This window comes from Nipponia nippon, unplaced genomic scaffold (genome assembly GCF_047370975.1).
Source record: "Nipponia nippon isolate SJK-2023a ecotype South Korea unplaced genomic scaffold, ASM4737097v1 scaffold_1, whole genome shotgun sequence".
In the NCBI taxonomy this organism is placed as follows: domain Eukaryota; kingdom Metazoa; phylum Chordata; class Aves; order Pelecaniformes; family Threskiornithidae; genus Nipponia; species Nipponia nippon.
The window spans coordinates 131,268,262-131,282,094 of record NW_028262290.1 but is presented as its reverse complement, the minus strand read 5'-3'; the positions used below and the strand labels follow the sequence as shown (position 1 = coordinate 131,282,094).

Below are 13,833 nucleotides of genomic sequence, written 5' to 3'. Positions count from 1 at the left end.
CAGATGGACACCACCAATCCTCCATAAGAAGTCTATTCCAACAATGGTTACACCCTGCTGTATGAAAGATGACCTATATCCCACCCACAAGGTTGCTTATTGACTCAATTAAGGCCCGGGCAAGGCTGGAAAAGAACACCAGGACTCTGACTGGCTTTTCCGAAATCATTTCTGTATCTAACAGAATTTGAAGAGCAGAGTTGCACTACACTAAACTTCAAAATACACTGGTAGAATTATCACAGAATGGTTGAGGTTCGAAGGGACCTCTGGAGGTCATCTGGTCCATCCCCCTGCTCAATCAGGGCCACCTGGAACCAGCTGCCCAGGACCTTGTCCGGACAGCTTTTGAATATCTCCAAGGAGGGACACTCCACAACATCTCCGGGTGACCTGTGCCAGTGCCCAATCACACTCACAGTGGAAAAAAATACTTCCTGATGTTCAGAGGTAACCTCCTGTGTTTCAGTGTCCACTGCCTCTGGTCCTGTTCTGTTACATATCTTAACAAGTGACAAAACCATTATCGGAATGTTATCTTTTAAGGAAAATAAACATGGCTGTTCTGAGTGATTCAACTAACTCCATTTAACAGTAACAGCAAGTAAAATGCAGTTCTGAGAAGTTTCCAGGACATGACAGCACCAGGGCAGACCACAGAGCCTTATTAACCACTCTTACTTACTAGCAAAAAAAAGTTAGGGAGAAATCTTATCTTAAGATAAGATCTTAAGTCTTAATAACATCTTTTGCTTATTATTTTTTGTTTCTTTGTTCCATTATCGCTTACTTAAAAAGCAAAGACCTGCAATCTTTTAGCAATAACGCCAGCTCCAAATAGCCTGATGCATGCTAGCCAGCCTGCTTCTTTTGAGGTGGTGAAATCATCGCTAAAAAAATTGACTAGCAAGTTCTTAGAACATCTGCCACCTAAACAGCTGTGTAGTTACCAAGAACTGAGAGGTTATGTGCCACTGAGCTGCACAGACACAGATACATCCAATTGGGGGGGCGGGGGGAAACCCCACACAGTAACCAAATTGTAGAAAGGTATCTCTCAGCAAGTACCAGCCTGCCTGTCTTTGACAAGCAGCAAGGTATCAGGGAGGGAACCCAAGAAAGCCACCACAAACTCCTACCACAGTCATCTTAACGAACTAGCAAAGACTCAGCAGCCCACATCCTTTGGAGTTAGCTTCATCAGCTCCCCAGTAGGCAGACACTAGCATGTCTTTGGAATCCACACTGCTACTGATGGTTTACACTTTGTTATTTTAAAGTGCTCAAGCGGTACCACAGAAGATTAACAGACACTCCCTGTTTTTTGTTTGTTTGTTTTTTAAAGATATACCAGACGGCCAGTGGCTGAATCACATTCAAAGCAAAACTTCCTTCCTCCTCCCCCCTAGGTTATAAGTTGCACTTGAGTTCACAGTTTATGCTGTCAAAGCTTTGTCTAGGGGATCTCAGCACTCATATTTGTCACAAGCAAGGGATATAGAAAGAAACGACGGAAGCACTCACTCTCCTTCAGAATACAGTATTTTATAAGGCTATTAAACAAGCTTCTTTTCTAGCAATACAATTTCAGCCAGCATAGTCCCAGGTAGCCAGTACAAGCAAGACATGTCCTGCAAGACATGTTCAGGGGAGACACTGCTATTATGCCTCGCAGCCTGAGGCAGCGGCAGAACCCTTTTGGCAATAAAAACTTATCAAGGCTGGTTTCAAAGCCATCTCTTGCCACTCCAGACAGGACAGCAAAAGTTCCGTAAAAATAAGAATTGCAGATTTCACTTGGGGAACTAGACGCATGAAGAAACTCTCTCTATCCCTCCTCAAGGCTATTTTTCTAGACACACTGACAAAGCAATTATCTTGGAGAAGAGGGAGACATTGCAACAAAATTTTTTTAACTGAGTAGTTGGCGAGATGTAAGAAAGTAGTGCCAGAGATCTGTATCCTACTCTGCTCATGTGAAAACTTGAAGGGCAGGACTTAACCTTCTGTAACAAGCAGAATTAACAGTGACACAGATGGGCTTGTGGACTGAGAAGGATAAAGTCTCCTGCATACACGGTTCTGTTGGTGACTGACAAGCTATTTAGAAATTGTCTCTTCTGTGGTTTCAGCTACTCTCTGGGCAGAAAGAAGTAAACACGTAAGGCAAATGGAGTATACCCACATGGGTGTTCTTTATCGGAACCATTAAGACCAGGAGCTTCATTCATTTTCACGAGAAACTATATGAAAATGGAACAGCCTAAATCAGGACAGTAACAACGCATACACTGTGACTAGAAAAAGCCTCCGGAATCACAGGAAAAAGTGGCATAAGTCAGATTAGAGAGAGGTGACCTAGAAGTGACCTAAGTGATTGCCACAACAGATAAGACATGACACTTGTGATAATAGACTCTTTGCAGTATCATCACGAGCAGCAATAACAGAATTGGCGGAAATTAAGATGAAGGAAGAGTACGACTACATTCAGCCAGGGAAACATTTCAGACTTCTACTCTAAAAACATTCATCAGAGGATACACCGAATGGCCAGAAAGCCCAATACTTCAGGTTTTTCTAATGGCAACAAGTCAGGTATCATTACAGTAAACACAAAATAGTTATAAATGCTAGTACAAACAAGGACTAGTTTCTCACCTTTACTATTTTGTATTGTTACCTTCTTCATTCTAAGAACAGCAGTTAAACAAGTGCTGCATGACAACTGCAGCACCACATACTACCATGTTTTTGCTGTGACAGTTTTTTAGGTTTCAGCTCAGCCAACACGCAGGCAGAATCTGAAGCCATCACTTTAAAGGTTGCTATTATGGAAAGACAAATCAAAATAAAAATCCCAATCCATGCATTACATTGGAAGGCAAAAGAAAGGGAGATTTGTTTGCACACCCATGTTAACATAAGTGCCAAAGAAAATGTCTGGAAGGAAATAATTAAGTGTTGACATGGCAGCAGCTGTGTTTGCCAACCTAAATACAATGCAGCCATCGAAACCCCACAACTTAAAGACTAAAGAGGGAATCTTCAGTTCAAGTACTTGTAATTTAACAACTGGACTTGAAAGTGAGAAATCTAGAAACACAGATACATACACACCTCTTGGTCAGACAAGGAACGCAGAGCTTGGCTAATATGCTGTTCAATGACTTCAAAGAAAGGTTTTTTCAAATTCAGTTTAAACTGTTACAAAATTGAAAAGCAACGCACAGAGGCACGTAAAGAATCATATCTGCAGCCTTCCTTCTGTGACTTACCAGATGCTATTAGGCAGTCACTATCTTCATGTCAGGCTGTCTTACAGCCAGATATGTAATTAGTAAGTTTGGAGATCTCTCTAAGAGCTAGAAACTCATAGCAATTCTCAATATGCTACTTCAGCTTTGGGCTTGGAGGTCAGTGAAAGTCAGTTCTCGCTCTTATTCCTCCCTCCTGTTGCACATAACAGGGATTCCTGTCAAGTCATGCTTATCACTCCTTATTTTCCACAGAAAAAGATTCAACAGCCGTGTCTAGAACAGCCTTCATGCAAAGAGTGTGAATCATTAGCAAATAGGCATTGCAAAAATTGCTTAGCGCCTTCCACATCAGAAGCGGCTGAACTCTCTTTCTTTACTTTCGTGGTTAGCATCATGGGGCGCCCAGACACTGAAATAGTATTAAGCGCTGCCGTGCTTAGTGCTACACACCAACACGTGACTTCTGCCCTAAGGAGCTTGCACTGAGTCAGTGCTGTTCTGCCACACCAGGCAGGCTGAGCCGCACTGGGCCGAATGCCTTTCTCGGTCCCAGCTAGCACTTCTTAGAGTGCTCACTGCTTTCACTAATGAGGCAGGCACCAGAACTGTCACTGAATTCGTATTAAAAAAGTAATTCTGATAATTTAACAATAATCTCAGTTGGGACACCTGAATACAGAAAAATCAGAAAGAATTTGCACAAGTTTTCTGTTTTCTTACTCCACTGAGGCCGCCTTCAACCTTTTTTTTTTTTAAAGTGTTTCAAGCAACTTGCAACAATGTGCCATGAGGTTCATATTGACAGAGCTCCAAAACTACTACTCAAACACTGTGTTAACTCATGTCATAACTTCATATATAATAGAATCTGCTATTTCTGAACATATGCGCTACGTGAAAGTCACAAGCAGCTTTGCATGAGCAACAAGCTAAAACAGATTGGAAGAAGGAGTTACGGATATCCTGCCTCCCAGGATCAGACCCACAGTTGTGCTTTTCTTAGCTATTATGTTTCCAACTTTACCTAGATTGTCATATTCATTACCATCAACACCCACATCACTCAACCTTGAAGGCAGACAGCAAACTTCACTTTAAGGTAATTAGAAATTAACATTGAAGAAATGTATTTTATGTTAGCAGAACAAGGACAAGCACCCACAACAGGACAGAACGTTACATACAAATAAACCTTGTCCTTCAGATAAACTAGAAACTAAAGCAATGAAACATGTATTTCCAGGCACAATATTCAAGGGTTTACATGTACCACAAGTTACAGCTGCAGACTAAAAACAAGTATCTGTCCCCCGAAGTATGCTGCTTGAACACAACTACAAAGGCAGAAGACAGACATGAATATCCAGCATCTCAAAGAGCAGAGCTGGGTACATTTGCTAACAGAAAGACATTAGTCCCAGTCTGGAGAGTTGTTTGTCAAATCACACAATATCTGCATCCTATTATCTGAAACTTGATATGGGAAAGGGCAATTAGATTCTCCTAGAAGTTTCTTTGGCTACCTTAGTAGTGGTGTTTCACAGTATCTATCCCCCAGCCTTTTACCAGCAAAACCTCGCGCCTTTGGTGAGTCAAACCTTAACATAACGGAAATCAGTTGAGAAATTTGTATTGACTTCAATAAGATCAAAATGTGCTGATATAGATACTATGCTTCTTCTGACATATAGAAGTACCCCATGACTGCAGTCACATACTCATTCTGCTGCCTCATTCATCACTGGATTTTTTTTTTTTGAAATGCACATTACAGCAAATAAAATTTAAGCCTAAAATATATCAGCAATTTGTATATGAATTACCTCTTCAGTAAGAAGGCTTTTTTCATTTTGTAGCTAAGAGCACTGTTTATAGCAACTGAAAACTCAGTTTTACAATTAGAAACCATACGATCCGAGACTGCCAGAATAATGCCCTATTTCACTGTACTTTCTACACAGCATGTAACAAGACCTACACAGAATGCAACAAATGAAGGCTGTTAGGCTGATACGCATCTGTTTAATAGATACGGTTTGAACTAGACCCAATTCTTTACGATGGCATACACACAGCTACTAAAAAAAAAAATGTTTTGTATAAAATACAGTATACTTACATTTGCAGAAGTGAATGAGCTGGCCACACATGCAGTGTTGCAATAACCAAACTCCAGCTGAGTCTCACCATCATTTCCTGCCCTTGGTGAACATGCTAGTAATTTCAGCCCAACCACACACTCATACCCAGAGAGCCTCTCCAATCCCCAGAACTCCCCTCTGACCTTTCCCGCATGGAAACCCAGATACTATACAAAAGTATAAGAGAGGACATAAATGGGCCTAACGCAGTGGGTGGGGAGGGGGATATCAGAGTAAAGAAAAAGAGAATAAAGGATTGTGAATGCTATTGCTTTGTAAATGGACTAGGAACCACAGGGGAAAATATTTAGCTTAATCGATTGGGAGTACAGACTACAGAGTATTACTTAAGATTTTTTTTTTTTTTAAGATTTTCAATAATAAAAAACAAAGCTCAAAGAAATTAAAACTGTTGTTACCCATGGCTTTCCAGAAAATGTCCATAAAAACACTTGCTTTAAATACCCAAACCGGACTTACAAGCTCTGTTGAAATTAGAGTGAAACATTCTGAACTCTATGATTAATCAATGAAAGTCAGGGGATGAAGCAACAACCAACTGTTCCCTGTGTCCATTCTCAAAAAGCAGAGAAGGAAGAACGCTGCTACCATCATTAGAGGCCTAGGACAAAAACGTAAAGCAGTCAAGTTACCTTACAAGGAAGAAGCAAATTTATTAAACGCCCTTTTCTCTAGCCATTCCAGATATCCTCCTAGTAAAAATAAACCAGCAGGCATCAGCGAAGAGTACTTACTTCACTGTCAGTGAACTGTACCAAACAGTTTTCAAGTAATGGAGTATTCAAATGCTCATATTACCTAATTTGTCCTCAAATGGAAATTAAATCAACCTGGAAACCGAAGCGGCTAGATTTAATTAGCCTATTTTCTTGAAGATGTGGGCAAGAAGGAAAAAAAAAAAAAAAACACAAACCCCAAACAGTGGCGTTTTTTATTTTACAGGAGCACAGAGAGCCACAGATAGAGATGAGAGCGGCGGCGGCTCTGCAAACACGGCCGAGGTTTCTGAAGTTAGGTTTCGCAGCCAGCGGCGGCCAGCCCGGTCCCCCAGAGGAGGCAGCCCGCGGGGAGACCGGCCCCCGCCCGCCGCCTCCCGCCCGGGGGGTTACCTTCGGGAAGCGGCCGCCCGCTCTGTCACAGCCCGTCTGGAATTCGCGCCGTCTCGCTGCCGCAGGGAGCGGACCGGGAGTTAAATAATGGACGAGCAGCCGCCGGCAGCGCTCCCCCGAAGCCCCCGAGGGCCGCAGGAGGTGAGCGGAGAGGCGCTCGGCGGGGCGGGCGGGAGCTAAGGCGCTGCGCCGGCAGCAGCCCGCGGGGCTCTCGCTGCGAGCCGGGAGAGAAAGCTGCTTTTTGTGTGGTAAAAAGCCACTTCTCTCGCGCGCCGAGTTCGCCGGGCCGCCCCGCGGACAACCGGCACCGTGGGGGGGCGGGGGGGCCGCAATCGCCGCCCGCCCGCCCGCCGGCTACGCCTCGCCACACCGCCCACACCGCTGCCCCGTCCCTACGGCGCGGCGGGAAAAGGGCCGCCCGCCCGCCCGGACACCCACCTGAGCTCCTCACCTGCCGCCGGCCGAGCTACCGCCCGCCGGGCGCCCCCGCCATGGCCCCCGGGCGGCGGCGCCCCGCAGCCGGGAGCAAAGAAGAAGTCGGGCGGGAGCGACAACCGCAACCATAAAGAGCCGCTCTACCTGCGGCGGTCCCGGCGGGGGCGCGCGGAGCGACACCCCTGCTCCCTTCGGCTTCTGAGGAACGTCCAGGAGAGGGACCGGGGGCGGGACCGTCGCGCTCGATTGGCAGCCGCCCTGACCAACGGGAAGCGCCGGCTCGCTTCCCCCCCGCCCCGTGGTAAGGAGGCGTTATTCCCGCCCGTCCTCCCCGGCCGTGGGGCGGGGGAAGGCGGGGTTTCCATGACGTCACGGGCGGCGCCCGGCGGACAGGTGGGGAGCGGTCCCCCAGGGGCGGCGGCAGCGGCGGCGGCGGGGATGGCAGCCCCGGGCTAAGCCAGCCTTAAGCAGCTGGGACGGGGCAGGCGGTGCTCGGCGCTGAGCCTGCACCGGCCTTGCGGGGGCCTCGGAGCCGGGGGAGCGATGGCTGCCTCAGCCGCCCCGTCCGCGCCCTCGGGGCGAAGTGCGAGCGGGCGCTGACAGGGAGGGCTCGCCGGGGGGCGGCCGCACCCGGGGCGGCCTGAGGGGATCAACGACCGGGGAGCGCTCCCCGCGCCCGGCCTTGCCCGCCGCCTCGGGAGGGGCTCCTGGGGTGGGAGAGAAACACACACACCCCCCGCGCCCCTCCGCTTCCCCCCGCCCCGCGCCGGCATCCTAAAATTAGCGTCTTCATCTGAGTCTTATTTAAAAAGAAGCAACTTGAATGACTAATTAGATCCAAGCCGTTAGAAGCGCTCTGGACTGCTTCCACGAACCCTTTAATGTGTACGCTAAATCTTTCCAAAATTATTACCGCTTGCGAGGACGTAGACGGGATGTGACCTGGCACACAAGTCACACAGTTTTTATTTACAAAGTGCGATTTAATCCACGCTTAGGAGAAGGGGAGGGGAGTGGGAAGAACCACCCTGATTTCCCTGCTCAGCCTCGTGTGCCCACAACTGATCAGCTGCTTTTCGGTTCCATTCAGAACTTGGTGCTTTTCTCAACTGGAGTGATTATAGGAAACAGAAAACCTTTTCTTTGTTTATACCATTTATGCTGCATTTGGAAAGAGCAGAAGCGTTTGGAAAAGCAAGCTGAAGTGACATCCCAAAAGGTAGCAAGGCTGTTCATGGATGGGAACTTGTGGTAGCATAACCTAGGAGTAGAATAGTACCTTGCGCTTCGAATGAAATCTCATTTGTTATAAGGGCATGAGAGACACCACAGTGTATCAGATTTATTAAGAACAGTATCCAGCAGACGGTTCTCAAACCATAGACACCAAAGCAACCCAAACGCCTTGAATGCCGCTTTCAGAGCTGGCCTGTGTGCCACTCCAGCAGAGAGGACTTCTGTTGCCTCTGCTGCTGACTGTAGCATACAGCCTGATGATAGCTTGAGGAGATGCTGCCTACACAATGAAAACTCAAGCCATGATGTTTTGGTCAGCATCAAGCAACGAAGTCAATGAAAAGCAACAGAAGCAGTTGTAGTTTCGATTATATTGCTTAATGTAGCTTCAGGTTGCTGCTGTGTGGGAATTTAGCTATTGCCAGAGGGTATTTACCAGCTTGCAAACAACTGAAATTTAAAAATAGCATACAGCAATTCCTTAGGTTTCAGATTTTATAACAGTTTGTTTTTATAAACACAAGTTTTAGGACAAAATTAGCACTATCTTTTCAAAGAGCACAATTGTTGAACTAATGGCACCAAATAGCTTGCAGCAGCAAATCAGTTAAGGAAGAATTAGGCAACTGGAATATGTTGATGGTACACCTTTCCAGTGATCACATGATGTAATAACATACTGTTAGGTAACAGTATGTTTACTATGCATGTGTGGCCTGTTCCAGCTGCCACTGAAACCAAACTCGACCACCTCTTGATTTAGAAAGGAACTGGGTGGCTCCCTGAGGATGTAGTCTCCAGGCCCTTGCAACAGAAATGAAACGAACAAAGAAAAATAAAATTATCTTCTGGTCCAAAATCTCCACCTTGCGTCCTGCTGCATAGACATTGCACTATTTGAGGTTCCTGAAACATTTAGGACATTTACTGTTCCTGTGTTCATCACAACAAAAAAACGTGGACTGAGCACGTCTCTGGGCTGTATTAAATGATTTCACTGGAGTTGCATGAGGAAGGAGTTTGGTCTTTCTGTGGATTTACGGCTTTGTTTCCTTTCCTTTTGTTCTGCCCTTCTGTTAAACAGAAACAATGAAAAAATATTGGAGTGCTCTCTTTTCCTGTGCTAAAAAAAAGTTCAGAAATAAATTAATAGGCAGCCCTTTGAGAATAATATTATTCTTTCTGTTAGAAAATCAACACATAGAGAAATAGTGACAGTCTGTTAACTGAGATGGCAAAATACAAGATGGTTGTATACATCAGGGGAAATGTATAGGCAGAAAGCCTGTCTGAATACAGATTTCTGGTTTTCCTTCTTAATAGATCCATCAACACAAACCCATCCGGTTTATAATAGTAGAAGGAAGGTGGTTAGGGTGTTTCCATGCACTTAACCTTCGATTTATCCTTCCTCTTTGGTTTTTCTGTTATGATTGATGGAGCCTCACGACCCTATAATCTTTCCAGAGCTATTAAGAAGAGGAACTCCATTCTGCATAATCCAACAGGTATTTTTTTTTTAATTCAGTTTCCCTTTGATCTAATATAATTCAGCATTAAATTACATGACCTGAATTAAAACTCTACCAGTGTCCTTTTATCTTGCTCTTTCCTGTGGTTTTGTAGAGACAGTTCACAATAATGTTTCCAGTGGTGCAATGAAAGGGATTGTCTTTTGATTTCCAGCCTTTTTTTTTTTAATTATTAGATGAAAATATTTACCGCATTTCTATTGAACTCAAAGACATGCAATGACGTTTCATATTTAAGCAATCTTAGTCTTGTGTCAGTGAACAAGCTTCCATACCATGTATATGATCCAGTCAGAGAAAGGCTCATTGTGAGATAAAAGTTGTGTCCTGTGGTTTGAGCTGAACAACTAAGACAAATAAGACTTGTGAAGAGCTTCTACATTTACAGCAGAGGAATCCTTGTATCAGTATCCTTGTGGCCGAGAAAGGTGTGAGCAGCAGCAGAGCTGTGTACGTAGCAAAGTTATTGGATTAATCTGTCTTTCTCTTCTGATGACTATGCACATATATCTTCAGTCCTGGGCAGGAGTTATCTGTCTTGAAATTCAGCAACATCTTTTCTTGTGCACCAAAATAAACCTGTCCTTGGCAGCTTTCCTCTTTCCACCAGCCCTCCCCATCATGTCATTTCTGTCCTTATGCCAGTACCTTTTATTTTATTCTCAATGACCGCTGAGAAGCCTTCTATCCCATTGGCAATGCTTTGGCAAATGTTGCTGTTGTCCTGTTGCATTTACAGGCTGGTATTGTCTAAGCTACTGGCACTACCTTTCCTGTGTCCTTCTTGCTGGTATTTCTAAATGTTTGCCTCTCTCCCTAATCTGCCCAGGCCTCTTTTCATGTGACCATAGTCACTGGGTCTTCTTCCGCGGCTTGTCTGGCTTCCCAGCTAGAATCAGCCTTGTTAAATTTCCTTTGGAGCCCTTCTGAATACCTCTGAGGTACCAAGTTTTCCTCTGAAGTGCCTGATGCTGTAATGCCTATGTGAAAGCATCTTGCATGTATTGCAAAACCCATTAATTGTTGCAAATACTTGTAGCAGTCTCAATTCTGCCCTTCATTTATATAGCAGGCGTTCATTTATATAAGCAGGCGTTCCTTTCCCCATACCCAAATTGCTCTTCAGGAGAGTCCGTGTGCCAAATAGTCAAAAAAAGTTCGCTCTGGCCCAAGACTTACAAAGCTGGAGTAGGGTGAACCAGGCAGCAGACATTAATAAGATGCACAGATTTACTGTGGCTGCCATGACCATGCATAGTGTGTACCCACTGGGTAACATGACACATTATAGCTTTACAGCCTCTTTCCACAGCACTGCACATCCCGGAAGGCACCAGTGCAACACCAAAGAAATAGAGAAGGCATGCAACATAAATTCTTTTAAAAAAAACCAAAAAGCCAAAAATGGAGACTCTGGAGAACCCTGTCTTTGTGTGTGTGTGTGTGTGTGTGTGCAGCACCTGCCACAATAGGATCTGTGGACTTGGAAACAGCTGAATTCCAAATAATAACATTCACTGCTGGTACTAAAAGTACTAAAAGTACTTTTCTTGCTGTTGATTTGACTTGCATTTGTTTGTTTCCTTTAGCTCTGTGGAAACTGGGAGGGCCTAGTTGTATTGGGTCTAGCTCCCAGGCTTACTGAATTCGAGGGCCAACTTGTGAATGTCAAGTGGTCACCCTGTGGTGAATGAGTAAATCTAACATCCAGACCGCTGGAAGAACAGGGAGTTAAGAATCACTAAGCTTCTGCTTCGCACAGACGAGGACATGCTTTAAGCAGTAACTTTAATACTGACTTGGAAATGAGATGCAACTCCAAGGTTTTCAAGAGAAAATGATTCTGTTTTTTTAAATAGTAGCATTTTCCTTTAAGAAGAAAAGCTAAACAAACTGGCAATTGAAGATTCGGGATTTGTCAGTCTTGTGCTGGTTTCATACACGCCAGACGCTGTTTTATAACATTTCTCCTCCTCCTCCTCCTCATTGGTGACTATTACTCATTCTTCCAAGTATTCTGGGATTTTAGTATTTACCTAAAATGCAGTCAGATGGAAAAAAAAAAGTCCTATTTTTTCCATATTACTTAAGGCAGAAAATATCAGAGTACATGGAAGTTTACCATATTCAGAAAGCATGTTTACAGACATGTGATACAGGTCTCTGCAGAATCTGGCATCCAGATGCTGTTCAACTGGCAGAGGGCAATACAGCTATTTGGAAACAGTGTAATTCAGTGCACTGTGGGTTGAATTATCCTTTCCTACTGATGCAAGCCTGGTTATTTGGGTTGCTAGTGAGGGGTTCTCTGTGGAGTAAGAGAGACAGGAACCTCCTGTGGGGCACAAAGGATTAGCAGAGATACTGCACACGTGTGGGTCTTTTGCCTTTCTAAAGTCTTAAGTAGTTGGAGATGGAAGACAATATATTTTCGATTGCAACCAGAGTTTCTGCTGACTTCACTGGGCGCTGGGTGAGGCCCAGGCATACGTCTTGTATTATTCTTTCTCCATAACACAGCATGGAACACTTCAAATCCGTAGGTTAGGTCCCTGCTCTCCTTTTCTCAGAGGAACTGCACACAGATTCTTTAATATTTGAAGACTGTCATGTTTTCTGCAGTGAGAATAGGATCCAGATTTCTCTTATTAGGGCTAGCTTTGCTATTTTCCTTTGAATACACACAATAGGAAAAAATGTGGAAACATTAATGCACAAAAACTGCTGATGTAAAGTTATTTCATTCTTTCGGGACCATGAAAGCAAAAGGTAAGATAAGGCACTGAATTTATACCTGGAAGGCATTTTATGGAAGGCCAGGGGATAGATGCATTTGCATTTCACTTCAAAGTAAAAATAAATGATATTGTTCAACCCTTGTAAATTGTACCTACAAGGTACACTTTCTGCCAGCATGAGCAAAGTTTTCCATTGTGTGAACTCCTTAAAGTTGCTAGTGCTTCATTGGAGTGCATGTGATACTCAGCAAGGGTCAATAATGGCAGTAACAAGCATAACCCCGACAATGTGTGGAAGTCCAGCTACAGACATTAAACTAGTTAGCAAATAGTTATTCCTGACTGGCGTCAGAATGAAAGGGCAGAGAATCAACTCACTTGAAAGTTAGGCTCCTGGCCTCCAACCAAAGAGCTGTTCAGAGCCTTCCTGCTCCAGTGAGCAGACAGTCTCCCAGTTCTCAGACTATGACAGTTAGAGCCAGTTCGTGCCTATTGATACTTGCACCCCCGACCTGCACCTCAGTAAAAAGTTAATGTAGCAAACCTTAGGTAAGAATTTCACTGGTGCTAAGCTAGGTGCGTTGAGTTCTGCTGATGTACAGTAGTAGCCTCTTTTCTTTCTGTACCGCAGTCATTAGTGTCATGGCCTGAGTTTTAAAACAATTCAGAAGCATACTAGTATGGCTTATTTCCTATTTTCAATGCTGCCAGCAGACCTTATTTGACAGAAAAATACGTCTTCCCGGACATCACAACCCTGACTCCACATGAAACAAGTCAGTAAGTCCAGACAGATTTGCCTTTTTTTTTTTTTTTTTTTTTTTGCCAGAGGCTAGCAGTGGTTCCAGGCAGAAGAGACGTCCAAGAAATTAAATCTTCACCCTTATTCAAAGCAGCATTACAGTTCCAGGCAGCTGCATCAGACCAGATCTACAGCTGTTGAAATCAATGGAAAAATCATCCTTCAGGTTCAACGAGCTTTGGGTCAGACACCTCACCTAACAGATCAAAATGTTGAGTGGCTGGGATTTTCCCTTGCATCTCAAGATATTGATGAGAATCTGGGCAGCTGTTGGGAGGACAACCGCCTCACCCTACTATTGCCCCATGATAATTGAGGCAAGACAAGCTACCAAGTCTATTGCTCAATGCATCCTTTCATCCGTGCTGTTTTTCTAAGGGTTTGCTGCTGAGGAATGGGTCTTTGTGGTTACGAAAGTTCTGACAATGATAAAGCAATTAAAGCCTTCAACTGAACTCAAAAGTGATTGCTGAGAAAGAGAAGAACAAAAGTATTTATGGCATTAGTGCCACAGTCTGACACGACTGACTGACAAAGTAAAATAGAGGAAAAGCAAACC

The 13,833-nt window shown here is 44.3% G+C and overlaps 1 protein-coding gene and 1 long non-coding RNA gene across 5 annotated transcripts in view; one reads left to right on the top strand and one right to left on the bottom strand.

Moving 5' to 3' along the window:
- Positions 1-13,833, bottom strand: part of OSBPL3 (oxysterol binding protein like 3) — a 127,751-nt gene that overhangs the window by 86,938 nt on the left and 26,980 nt on the right. Inside the window, exon 11 of one of the 4 annotated variants that reach the window (XM_087772979.1) lies at positions 10,010-13,408. The gene's annotated coding sequence lies outside the window, so the exon portion shown is untranslated. Of the gene's footprint in view, positions 1-6,531; positions 6,668-6,969; positions 7,184-10,009; positions 13,409-13,833 lie in introns of those variants that run through there. The other 3 variants (XM_087772988.1, XM_087772996.1, XM_087773006.1) reach the window with 3 other exon arrangements.
- The window catches only part of LOC148057620 (uncharacterized), a 37,960-nt gene continuing 30,696 nt past the window's right edge, over positions 6,570-13,833 (top strand). Inside the window, exon 1 of the long non-coding RNA XR_015707924.1 lies at positions 6,570-6,672. This is a non-coding gene — a long non-coding RNA (uncharacterized LOC148057620). The remainder of the gene's footprint in view (positions 6,673-13,833) is intronic.